The sequence below is a fragment of the Ambystoma mexicanum genome, chromosome 13 (assembly GCF_040938575.1).
Source record: "Ambystoma mexicanum isolate Mex_15411 chromosome 13, UKY_AmexF1_1, whole genome shotgun sequence".
NCBI classification, from domain to species: domain Eukaryota; kingdom Metazoa; phylum Chordata; class Amphibia; order Caudata; family Ambystomatidae; genus Ambystoma; species Ambystoma mexicanum.
Genome location: NC_090938.1, coordinates 385348373 through 385361815, shown reverse-complemented (window position 1 = coordinate 385361815; position 13443 = coordinate 385348373). Strand labels below are relative to the sequence as shown.

Genomic DNA, 13443 nt, shown 5'->3' with positions numbered 1-13443 from the left:
GCTCGACCATTGGATTCGACTACTAGAAAGCTGCAAATTAAAACAGCTAAGCAGTATTACAAGAACTGGCTGAAGGCCCATGTTCACATGACTTTGCAAAACGATGCTGAGATAATGCTATCCATCCTTAAGAATAAAAACACAAGAGAGTTTTGGAGGATCACAAACAACATGCAGGCCCCACAAAAATCGCTGCAAATGTGTTTGGTGACGGAAACAGCTTGGATGTCCCACTTTCAGGAACTTTATAGGGGATCCACATCGATGGGTGACGAGGCAAAGCTAATATTCCCACCTAGAAGTCTTATATATTGCAAACATGAGATAGTGGACATAATAAATAGGGCTAATAACTCAAGAGCTCCTGGCCCGGATGGCCTAGCGAATTAGACCATAAAACAACACCCTGAGATTTGGGCTGAGATATGCATGGTTTTATTCGACAGGATAAATAACTTAGGCAACTCTCCCAAATCATGGAAAACGGCGATCATTGTGCCTGTTTTTAAAAAAGGGGATAGGTCAAATCTGAAAAACTACCGACCGGTGGCCCTGTTAGATGTCCTGGGCAAAGTTTATGCGACCACCCTTCAACAAAAACTGGTTCAATGGGCTTCAGAATCGGGCCATGCCGACGCTAGACAGGCAGGATTTGTCAAACAAGTGGGCTGCTCTCTGAATTTACTTCTATTGAACCTGGCAAAGATGGAGGCCATAAAAACCAACTCTGCTGTATATTTAGCGTTTGTAGATTTTTCCAGCGCTTTTGATACGGTAGACCGTGTCCTCCCGTGGGCAAAACTGCAGCGGTGGGGCTGCCCTGAAGACCTTGTATCTGCGATCCAAGAACTACATACGGAAATATCAATTAAGATTTGCTTGGATCAAGCTGGAAGGTTGTCAACGGCAGTAGCTACAAGCAAAGGCGTAAAACAAGGTTGCCCGCTCGCTGCAGCCATTTTCAGCTTATTCATATCAGACATTGGCATGTCGATAGATGCAGTAAGTTCTTTTCCGTCAAAAATAAATGGAACACACATAAGTTGGTTGCTCTATGCCGATGATCTTATTGTGATGGACTTAACGCCAATTGGTCTACAAAGAAAACTAGACACCGTCTAGGGTTATGTAAACAAGAAATGCTGTTGATCAACTCAAATAAAAGCGAAATCTTAATATTCAAGAATCTGCAATGAGGTTCCCTGAAAACAGGTAAAAAATTCAGATGGTCCTTGGGTGGAATTCCACTTAGGACTTCGCAAAATGTGAAATACTTGGGAATGACACTAAGTTCTTGTATCAATGACGGTCCTTGGGTAGCTGACACCAAGAGGAAATGCGTTCAATTAGCCAGTCAAGCTGTAATTATGAAAAAGACATTTGGGAAGTTCTCTCTTGAACCACTAATATTGTTTTATCAACAGAAGGTCGTTCCAGTATTGATCTATGGGGCCGAAAATGCGCTGGGCTGTACATACGAACTATGGTCCTCATTAGAGAATCAATTCTGGACGAAAGTTTTGGGACTCTCAAGAGGAACGAATACGGCTTGCATCAGATACGAACCTTCCCTTATTTCACTCCAGGCCGGAATTACCTGGAATCTGTTATCTTTATTTCGTAAGACCAGAGCACATGAAAATATTCTGCAGTTCGAAATTCTCCATAGCGCATCGGAAAATGGTCAGAATTCGGTGGCTATGTGGAAGCGGAGATGTAAAATCTTATTAACTGAATTTGACATCAAGATTGTCACATTACATGAAAATCCTAACACTGCAAAAATACAAATATGGCGCATAGATTGGGAGCGAACATGTGCACAAAGAGCTGCAGCGAAACTGATGATAGATGTCCCAAGTGAGGCTCGTGCATTTAACAAGGCTCAACGATATATCACTCTTTTCCCAGATCCGGAGGCACGTAGACGGTTCATGTTATTTCGCATGAATTTATTTAAAACCAAAGAGAGATTACAGAAGTGGAAAGGTAACAATAACATGTACCTTATGTGTAGATTTTGCACAAGTAAACCGGAAACACTGAAGCACCTGGTTCTTTTTTGCACCAAACTCCGTAACGAAAGAACTTTACATCTGGTCCCTTGGAGTGACAATCATCCCTCTTTCGATGCGGATGATTGGTGGGGTCACATGTTCAATGGAAATGACTTCAAATTGTTAATTCCTCTGACACTCTTTTTAAGAACAATTGAAGAGCGTCTAAATCTGGTTGATGTTGTTTAAGAAATAAGATACGGCAAAAGGAGTATTGGGTGGATGATGGAGGGAGGAGGAAGGGAGGAATACGTGTATGCTACAAAATGACTCATGTTACATGTTGTCTTGTTAATGTGTTTGTAAAATTTTAAAGGTTTGTATAAACCGTATAAAATAAAAAATAAAAAAAATAAAAACTCTCCAGCCTGAAACAGGCAAACAAACCAACATCTCAGTCCCAGCCAGCAACAAACACAGACCAACGAGGGATGCAAGATGACGGCGCTAAGTTGAAATTCTTGCCCCATGAAGTTAGGACTGTAAAGTATCCCTGCCATAGAACATGAAACAGGGGCCTGTGACCCTTCTGGCCAAACAGCGGGAAACTATTAAGTCCAAGCACTTCATAAGGGCCTGCTCCTATGACAAGAGTGGAAGGGAGTTTTGTGGCACAGAGAAGGTGAGTTGTGGTAAAAAAATAAAAAAGAGGAAGACGATTGCTATATTACACAGGAAGGTTAATTGGCTGGCTTTAAGACCTGGAGTGGAAGACCAGATTGTAAGAGCCGGATAGGAGAATAGATGAAGACTGCTGGCTAGCTGTAAGACCTTGAGTGGAAAAACGAACTGCAAGACACAGAGTGCAGGGGGATAATTGTGGGCCGATTGTAAGACTTGGAGTGGAGCACTACATTTTTACATCTGGCAAAGAGAGGCTGAATTCAAGAGCCACATAGGAAAGTCTAATTGTAAAACCTAGAGACAAGCTTTTACGCCGACTTTTGACTTCCCCTTTTGTACTTCATTGTGCAAATAAAGTAAGCACTGCCGACCATGTACGCATGGCAGGCAGCATTTACAATGGATACCTATGGAGCGCGACTCCATTTTCCTGGTGCAAAAAGCTGGCGAACTCCATAGGGATCCCCAGCATTTGCACCGGTATGAAAATGCATGCCAACACAAATGCTAGAATATTTTATTGGCATAGAAGAAGGGAGCAGGGGAAACCCATGTTGCATTCCGACCATCCCCTCCACCATACAAATGAAAATGTGCCGTAGCGTAACTGGATGGCATAAAAGCCTTACACAAGGCTTTTAGGCCATCCATTTAAGTTATGGCTTTAGGAAAAGGAGCTCCATAGTGTCCTTGTGAAGGGTTGAGCGAAACAGTATAAAAATATAACAAACCCCAATCATCCCGACACCTTAAATAAAAGGTGTAAAAATGGATATTCTTGTTGAGTCATTCATTACAACTTGTGGTGTAGTTGTACACTTGTGATGACCTTGATCCAGTGATCATGCAACTGAATTTCCTTTAGCTGTGAAACTGTCCTGTCATCAACTTTTTTCAGTAGCTCATCTAGTATCTTGCACAAGTGCCCACAATTAAGGTAAAAAAAAGGGAATATTAATGTTGTCACAGAAAACACTCAGAGCCCTTGAGACAGTTCACTGTTTTTTCTTTTTCTTTGAGAGGCCTATGGCCATCCCTCTCTCCCTAATGCAAGCATTTGTAACTCCTAGTAAGCGCTAAGAACTGTTTTCTTCTAATGGTGGTTCCCTAAACTCCCACATGGACTTCTTAACTCTCCCAATCTTAACGCAAGGTTAGTGTTCTATTGTGGTTTTTGGTAGTGTCTTGCATTAGTTAGTTTCAGTCTGGTTCACTCATGGCCACTCCACCTCTTCCCTTCTACTCTTACTATTGTACCAGTCCTCCTTACTCCTCCCAACATTTTTCTGTCCCTCTGATCTTTTCAATCCTCCTAGTCCTTTGATGTTACTTCTCTGCCCACTCCATTATACTACTCCACCTCTCCACTACTATTTCCTCGTCATAATTCTACTCTCCTCCCTCCAATACTACTCTCCTACACACAACTATTACTCTCCTCCCTTCATTACTAGTCTCCTCTTCTCAACTACCATTCTCCTCTCTCCACTACTCAAACAACCTCCTTCCACCTTGTACCATCCACTTCACATTCCCTCCTTACAGTACGTTATCTATTCACTTGTCACCCACACACGCAGACTTCAGAACTACTGTTAATCCTAAAGCAATACCTCATCTGCTCCACAAATCTCCACACTACGCTTCTCCCTCCTTCCTCATGCTGGTTTCTTGGTCATCCTCTACCTCCACCTCTGACCTCACCTGAAATTGTCACACTTCCTGTTTCCTGTCCCAAGCTGAAGTATACGTCCTCCTGTGTGGATTGGTTGCTTTTCTCTAACAAACCTGACCCTTTTTTCCATCCCAAGGCAAGTATGTACAGGGAAAAGTCCTGAAAAGGGGGCTTAGCCCCACCCACTTTCTCCATGCAGACTTGTCGTTCCGTGAACATGGCTGTGTAGGAAGTTCAAAGTCCCAGTTTGCGGTTTGGCCCCATTCCCATGGTCCATCTTAGTAAGTCCAGGAGCCACCACCCGCCCATCTGTCCCCCATGGTCAATGCAAGCTTGCTAGTAGGCTCTGCTGTGCTTGAGGTGCAGGTCTCTGCGCTGTACTGATGTGCAGCTGCATCGGTTGGGTCTCTTTTTGGTAGGTGCACTGCCATGAGCAGGTCTCTATATGGCTTCAGTTGGTTGTTTCGGCTATTCCTTCACGTTCGTAGCATTGGGCACTGGTGCTGTTTCTCATACTTGGCCATCTTAACTGTCTCTCTACGTTGTTCTCTCTATGTTGTTCTGAGATTTTCTAACATTAAAGAACAACACTGGCCAGTATCTGAAGCAGAAGGCGAGACTGGAGATAAGGGTCTACAAACACACATGCCGGCACATGGGGGACAGGCAAGAATAGGGACCTTTTTTGCTGTGTTTGCCTTCAAGGCTAGGGCTAACTCGTGATTCCTCCCAGAGCCTCCCACCACCTATGGAGAGTGTTTCCTAACCTCTTCTGAGAAGGTCAAGGACTTTGCCTTGTCACAATGTACTGTAGCCTATGGTTACCAAGTTTTCATGAGGCAAATCTGGGTCACGCTGGATCTATTTATCACTGAATGAGTTGGCCATACTTATAGAGCGCTAACAGGAGTACTCAACATTTCTTTCATATATATCAGTATTTATAAGCCCAAGATGCAACTAATGTATACTCTATCTGGCTGCTGCCAAACAATAGTTGGGTGCTGCAATTGCTATTATGTACTAGTTTGTTTCGTTAAGCATGCTGAAGAATATGTTAGGGTTATTCTAGTAACTAAGAGTGTTGATCAAAATTTCAATCAAGCAATCAATCTCAGATACAGAATCATGGTTACAGAATCACGGTATGGCAGATACTATATCTGTAGAATTGCCCCCATTTGGAAGGGCTTGCACGTCCTTGGCTAATTTCACCCTTCCAACAACACTTCTATACCCTCCCATACACTTCCATGGGATCACTGTACCAGAAAGCCACTATGCTGCCCCTTAAACCGTTCACCTAATTGACTCCAACTTGAGCTCTGCAGACTGTCAGTTTGATAGATCCTAGTACACTGCCTCTGCACACTCCCAGTTTACTTATTTTACACAATGCCTGTACTATGTAATCCAAGGTTGACAATCCTCCAAGATATATTGTCAGTGTCAGTGTATTTATATTTTGCACAATCACAGCTGTTGGCAGAAACATGGGATAATATAACATATTTCCAGTTTGTTTTAATAAACATCAAATCTGTACAATACATGCCTGTTCGGTGTTTCAGATGGGCTCAAGAAATGCCAACTCTCGAAGGCAGTTCAATGGTTTTCATCAACATTCTTTAGAAGGTTCTCATTAAGTGCCATCTCTCTCTCTCTTCTCTCCCATGAGCTTTTCCCTCCCTAAGCCTTATGACCCCAAATCCCATGGCCACCGTTACAGAACTGAAACCCCTACTACCTAAAGTCTTTTCTGGTTATAGATGAGGGTCTAAAGGCAATTGCCCTACCTTTCTTACTCCCTATGGGAATTTCTAGGTGGATCCTATCCTTGGGTACCACAAGAAGAAAGATCTTAAAGGTGGTGCCTTCAAATCATCCAGATATTACTCATTACTTTCTCTCATGCTTTTGTGTATGTTGCCATGATGTTCTTTCCTTCCTTTTCCTTTCTTCTACTTCCCTATCTTCTCTGTCTCCTACTCTCCTCTTTCTCTCCCTTTCTCTTTCTCTCTTTGTCCCTCCAACAATTGCAACACTCTCTCTGTCTACTACTCTCCAGTCCCCCGTTACTGCTCTTCACTCCCTTCTCTATAACTCTCAATTCCCCTCTCCATTAGTCTCCACTTCCATCTCTACTACTTTCCACTCCCCTCTCTACTACTTTCCACTGAACTATACTCCACCCGCACCTTCTCCCTGTCACCCTCCTTTCACTCTCATTCACCTTTTTCACTCATTCCCACTTACTCCCCTGCACTTTCACTAAATCTCACTTTCCCAATTTATCACACATGCATTCAAACCACTTTCTCTCACCAACCAATACCTTACCTTGCACACAGCCTCAGGGATTCTCCTCTACTTTCCGTGCCCTGTCCTTCTCCCACCTGGTCTCTCAGCCTACCTTCTTCTCCCTTGACCTCACCTAAACCACCCACATTGACCCATTCCCTGTTTCCCTTTATATTCTCATCCTCTCCCGCCCATTCTTTCTGGCACCCACCTGGTTCCCCAGGGGAATCTATGTCTTGCTTTCCCTCAGTGGTTGGGTCATAAAGGAGTGAGACTTTAAAATGCTTCTTTAACCCCGCCTCCTTCTCAAACGAGGACCTGCTGGTGTTCCGGGATGGTGGCCTGACCAAAATGGTCAGTCTTAAAATCTTGTATTAGGTGGACTGGGACGTCTGGGTGCGGACTCTACAGCACGTACTGCTCCGGTGTCTCGGTGTCCTTGCCGTTCCCACTATTTTAGCCATGGTAGGTGTGAGGCGTTGAAATGAGAGGCGGACCCAAAGTGGTAATATTTTCAACATCAGACAGCTCTATTAAAATAAAAGGGATTGGCTAAAGGCCTTTCTGTCTCTATCCTAAAGAGAATTTCTCTACCTAGGAAACTAAAACTAAAGATCAGTCTGTGTCTCGTCGTCAAATATATAAACTGACCTTGTGTCCGAAACCATACTACTCTGACTCTTACACTAAAAATGATCAGGTAACAGTGTAATGAAATGTCTCTAACTTAAGTTTGGCAAAAAGTGTTAATAATTAAAAATAAATAGATACATCCAACACATACGTATCTTCTCCAAGGATGAATCCTTGAATCTAGAGGATGGTTGCCTTCCCCTGGATATTTAAATAGGATGGCAAAGTGTCTGTTTCAAATAATAGTTCTTTCAAGATGACAAAATTGTCTCTGGTATACTTCTTTATCATCGACTTTGACAAATGCATGATTTTCTTTATTCAACTTTTACGGGACCTCCTTGTATACTCCCCTGCCAGGAATCCTCTTTCTGGGTCTTACAGATGCCCTGGTATACTCTGCTGACAAGTGTCTTGCCTCACTCCTGAGACAGCTTTACTGGACCTCCAGGTATACTCTCCTGCCAGGAATCCCTTAAATAGGAAAATACAAGGTCAATTCCAATAGGCATTTACGGAGCTGGCATTCGAGCCCAGCCCTCCCAACTACTTTACATACAGAGGACCAAGCCGCATCCACTTGCCAATCCAACGCCACGTACATGCAGACCACAGAAGCACAGATGAGCTTTAACACATGGCCATCCCTCACCATCAGATCCGGCCCGAAGCATGGTCAGTCTTTTATGCTCTTAAGAGAAATACCCCCTCTGCCCCCCAAACAGCCCATCAAAAGCTACAGGCCCCATAATTACAGTATTTCACTTTCTTTGCTCTTCCCTAGATTTTACAGTAGGAGCAATTTATACATCATGGGTCTCATTCTAAGTGTAGCAGTCCAGAAATAAGGGTGCCGGTCGCACTGTACCGGACCCCTTTCTGGCCCACAACACTACAACTCTGCCTTCTGGGGCCATTGCGCCCGGGAAGGTCTGACCTGCCGGGCGCAACGGCCCTGAACGGCAGAGTTGTCACAGAAGCACCTTTAACAACGGTGCCAGTGCTTCCGTCAACCCATTCCTGTGGAGTCCTATGGGACTTCACAGGAATGGGGACTTCCTCAATCCGCCGCCTGATATTCAGGGCCTCCGGGACTTGTAATGTCCCAGTGGCACCGTGATATAAGGCGGCAGGTTTGGTGTTACGAGGACGGCAGCAACCCGCTGGAAGCACTGGCCAGTTATCGCCGTCCTCGTAATGAGGCCTTGTGTCTCATTTATAGCCCCAGACTGATTTTGCAAGATGTATGTTAATACGTCACCAACTCTGAATCCAGCAAGAGAAATCCTGCCACACCCAGTGATTTAGAGGAGCTCGGCACTCAATCCGGATTTATTTTTCATTTTTGGTCACCCCATACAATACTTTGTAGAATCACTACAGGGGCAAAATGACACTTCTGCTCCCTTTGTTCAAGACGAAAGGGTGCAACTGCACACTCTACCTCTGCCCCTGTGTACTCAGCTGCTATGTGTATATTGTTGAGCGCCCAACTTGACTGAAGCCCTATTAATTTTGTTAACGTTTGTTTAAAGACCTGCGAAATTGCTTACTCTTATTGCCTCAATACCACCCTGGTAAATAGGCTCTATCACATTATAAGGCAGCCTACCGTATATGCAACCTGCCCTGTCAGCCCCAGGCCACAACCCTACCCTGACGTGACATCCTTGGAACCTGCTTGGAGGTTCTTTCTTTTGACAGTCAAAGTAATCTTGATCTGTAACTTCTGAAATAAAAGCATATTGATAGTTTGGACAATATGGCCAAATGTAAAAAAATAAAATAAATTGTGAAATGTTTGAAAAAACAGCAGTTCGCTCCAGTTAGCAAAACACAGTTGCCATATTTTTGCAAGGCCTTCCACAGTCAGATGGTGTTTTCAACTCAAATTTTCCAAAATAGATTTTGCAAATAATATTTCTACAAATTATGATATGATATGATATGGGATTTATAACGAGCTTATACACAAGTGTTTCAAGGTGCAACGAGGCAAGGGAGGGGGAACGGAGGGAAGACAGAGACAACGATCTTACTAGGCCAAATGACATTGAGATCGCTCAAGTGCAGGGGAGGGCAGAGGGGAAGAAATTCAGGGGGAAAGGTGAGGGGGCAGTGCAGTGCATAGGATAAAAGTAGGTAAATAAGACAATAAATAAATAAATAAAAGTGCTGTAAGCTGGTGGCACGTGCAGGTGAAAGTGCAGACATCAGATGTCATCTGCTGGTAGGGGGTTGTAGGGATACAGAAACAGTCCCCGAGTGCAAGGGTTGCCAGGGGGGTAGTGCAGGTGTGCCACTGGCGGGGGGGGTGTCAGAGGGTAGCCAGGTAACCAATGCAACTTCAGGTTCAGCCAGGCGATCAGCAGGGGAGAGGAGGAGAGAAAGCAGAAGCAAAGAGGAAGGTCTTGAGGTGTTTCCGGAACCAGAGATGGTTCTCCTCAAGTTTCACAGAGGCTGGGAGGCTGTTCCAGAGGGAGGCCCCAGAAGAAGATAGTGATCTACCACAAACTTGTTGCTTGGAGATATGACTGACCCTGAGGGAGTTGGAGGCAGATGAGCAGAGAGCTCGAGACGGTTTATATTTAGGAAGAGAGATTTGAAGGTAATGAGGCCCCAGGCCCCCGAAGGCCTTGTGGACAATTCAGGGGGTTGGAATCAAGGTTGGAGAGCAGATCTTCACGGATGTTCAGGAGAGCAGTTTCCGTGCTCCTGGCAGCTCTGAAGCCAGACTGATGGTCATGGAGACAACCAACAGATTCAGTGTGAAGATTAAGCTGGGAAGAGATTTGTTCAAGTGCATGAATTGCAGACTGGCCTCAAATCCTGCCTACACCACTTAATCACAGTGTGTGCTCCTGGGAAAATCTGTATATCTCACTATGCTTTATGTGGCAAAATTAGAAGTCTCTACAAGGTGTTCAGCTCACACTGTCTTCTACTTCAGAATAAAGCCTGACTGCTGATATTGACACATAGGGAAATATTAATAATGACAATTCATATACTGGACGTTAGTTTATTTGTCTCCTGCCTTACTCATGGCAACGTGTTTTTAATTTACCTTCCCATGATACCATAGCGTATTAAAGACTTGTTCTATGATATTTTCTGTAATATCATTGAAGTCACCATTTTTGAAAATAAGGGGGGGACCAGCACATCTTATGCCGCCCAGGGCCCCGCAAATCCTAGTGCCGGTCCTGCAACATGCATTCCTCTTGGGCTAAGCGCTCTGCATGGTCAATGACATTTCAAATTACACATGCTTGACACATTTCAAAGGGCATGGTTAATCAGATGTTTGATGAATGTGAAGAAACTTGTCTTGAGAAATTTTGATGAAAGTGAAGAAACTTGTCTTGAGAAATTGAAAAACGCGTTGTAATCTAAAATCGAAGACTGATTGAGAGACATATACGTCCTGGCCACACTGTAAAGTTTTGTTTACAGACTTAATGATGAGGAGAATCCATTTAATTCAACCTACATCAATTCCTGGAACTTTACAAGTGATAATGCACTCATAAATATTGGCCAACTCTGCAATATCTACGTGGCCCCATAGTTTGAGTGCATAAGAGCTCCTTCACGGCCGCTATCATTTAGTTGCCAGTCAACATTTTATTCTATTGGTTGTCGAATGTGAATACTTGCCCTGCACAGTACAGTAATCTCCCATGAATACAAATTCACAAAGGTATCTAAGGCCTCATTATGAGTTTGGCGGTGCAGGAAAAAAGGGGAGGTAATTCAGTTTACTTCAATTTTTCTTGCAGTTCTACCTCAGGTGGAACTGCCACATGTAATTCAGTGGTAATGTCTGCAGTGGTAATACTGCCAAGACCGTTTGGTGTGATCTTCGTGGTATTACCACTGAGATACCACCAAACTCATAATGAGCCCCTTTTCACTGTAGCTCTATAGGGGGTGTTTGCCTGGTGAGCTGAATAGAAGCCAGTAAGAAACCCCTTCCTTCAATGTTTTTTTTGTTATTCTTTATTTTCATTTTCTCAAAAACTTAAAAACAAATTAATAATTTAATACAATTTCTAACAACTGAAGTCTTAAAATGAAGCTTCAAACCGCTAAAATTATACAATACCTAGATACAAATTTCTTACATTTGTGCCACTATAAACAATTAAAAACATATTAACAACCAGTTCCCCCTACCCCGCCCGTATATACGTCACAAATTAAGACTTATACAAATCAATTATTTTCCCCTAGATCTTCACGAATAAGGTTTCCTTTGCCCCCTGCCATAGATTATTCTCTCCATCTCTGCTAATTTGAACATTTCATATGACCAGTCCTTCACTTCTGGGGCCACTCTCAATTTCCACCCCTTTAATATTAATTCATTTGCAACTGAAGCCCCCCTAAATAACCATTTCCTTTTACAGGTATTCATTCATCATCCCCAAGGATCAGGGTTTTAAAATCATAAGTTAAGGTCTCACCTAGCACATCATCAAATATTTCACATATCCTTTTCCAAAAATCATACACTCTCACACATTCCCACATCATATGTTCTAATGTTCCCACCATATGTATACATCCCCATCAGTCACTCAAGTCTAGCAGGCCCCTTCTATATAAACGCTCTGGTGTCCAGTAAAGTCGACTTAATTTTTGATTTGACGTGACCGTTCCGCTAAACTGATTGAACACAAGCTGACGTTCTTACACATGGTCAACCAATGCTCTGAAGTAATTTCACATTGTATTATTCTGCTCCAATCCATCATCAATGACTCATTGGGCATCATTACGAGCATGGCGGTAGCCGTGCCTGTATGGCAGGCACCGCTACCACCATGCTCGCAACCAGCACCGCCTCCCGCGATTGGGAAATAACCAGCCCATTACGAGATGAGCGGGCAGGTAATTGCCTATTTGCGGGAGGCGGTAATGCCGGGCTCCCGAACCCCATTCTGCCTCATAGGGCAGAATGGGGGTGGGGAGCATGGTTACACCGGCACCGTTGATAATGGTGTCGGTTCAATCACGAGTTCTGCTCGCAGGTGCCGCGCAGCCCAGGAACCCGCGAGCAGAACTCGTAATGTGGCGGCCCGGTATGAACGGTGCCAGTGCCTTACCGGCACCATTCATACCGTGGCCGCCACTGTTAAAATGAGGCCCATTCTCTTTGAATCTCGAAGCAATTTGTGTATAAAGTCGACTTGCCAAACCTCCTTCTCCATTTTATTTTTCACTGAATAATGTGTACGGACTTGAATTTATAGAATTGTACGTTTGTTACTGTTTGTATTGGCTTTTGATGAATTTGGTTCACCTAATAGAAAACATTTAATTAAAATCATTTTGGTTGAAAGTGCTTTCCATCTCTTGGGGAGATTGTGGACAGCAGCTTTGTCTCAGGAGCATACGCCATGCACCTGGGTCATGGGCAGTGGGCATGCAAAAGACACTATATGGAAACCGGGCCAAGAAGCGGACTGAACTTGGCCATTATAATACAGTCACCCGTGATGCCATGTGAAACACAATGGAAGTGCATGGCCTGGGTGATGGCGATGGGTGCAAACGGTTACAATTAATTCAAAGCCATTGACTGATCACTTTTTTGGGCTCTTGTTTTTCTGCCTTTGTGACACACCTGAATCTCTTGCTTGATGCATGATAGGGAAAGAAGCTGCTCTTCACTGATGAGACTTAACAAGGCTGGGACATGTTTATGGTTGCTCTTGTTTCTGTTCACAGGGGACGTGGCCTATGGTTCAGGCCTGGCTGCTCTTATTAGTTGCCGTACCAGACTGATTTGCATATGGCTGGTCCCATTTAACAATTGCTCAGACAGGCCAAACAACGTAGGTGTGAAAGTTGCCCAGCGTTCTCCCAGTAGTTAAGATTCATTGAAAACCTGCAACCTATCACTCCTTTCGATTCTGAGGTTTCTGTTGGTTTTATATGGTGAGCAATGCAATGGAAAGTGGCTGGCTTTGTTGTTGTCCATTCATACATTTTTGTATCCAGCAATTCATCTTTCATTTAAGACCTGGTGAGTGGGAAAGTGGAAGCGACTTCTTAAGAGTTTCTCTCGTTGAAGGGATAACACTAAAGAACAAATGAATGAAATGGACCCATAGGAAGGCATTGTCAAGAGTTGCTCTGCAGACA

General features: G+C 43.7%; 1 protein-coding gene across 4 annotated transcripts in view; it reads left to right on the top strand.

Annotated features, from left to right (window-relative positions):
- The window catches only part of LOC138521242 (dehydrogenase/reductase SDR family member 4-like), a 390652-nt gene that overhangs the window by 256827 nt on the left and 120382 nt on the right, over positions 1 to 13443 (top strand). The gene's annotated exons all lie outside the window — the stretch shown is intronic.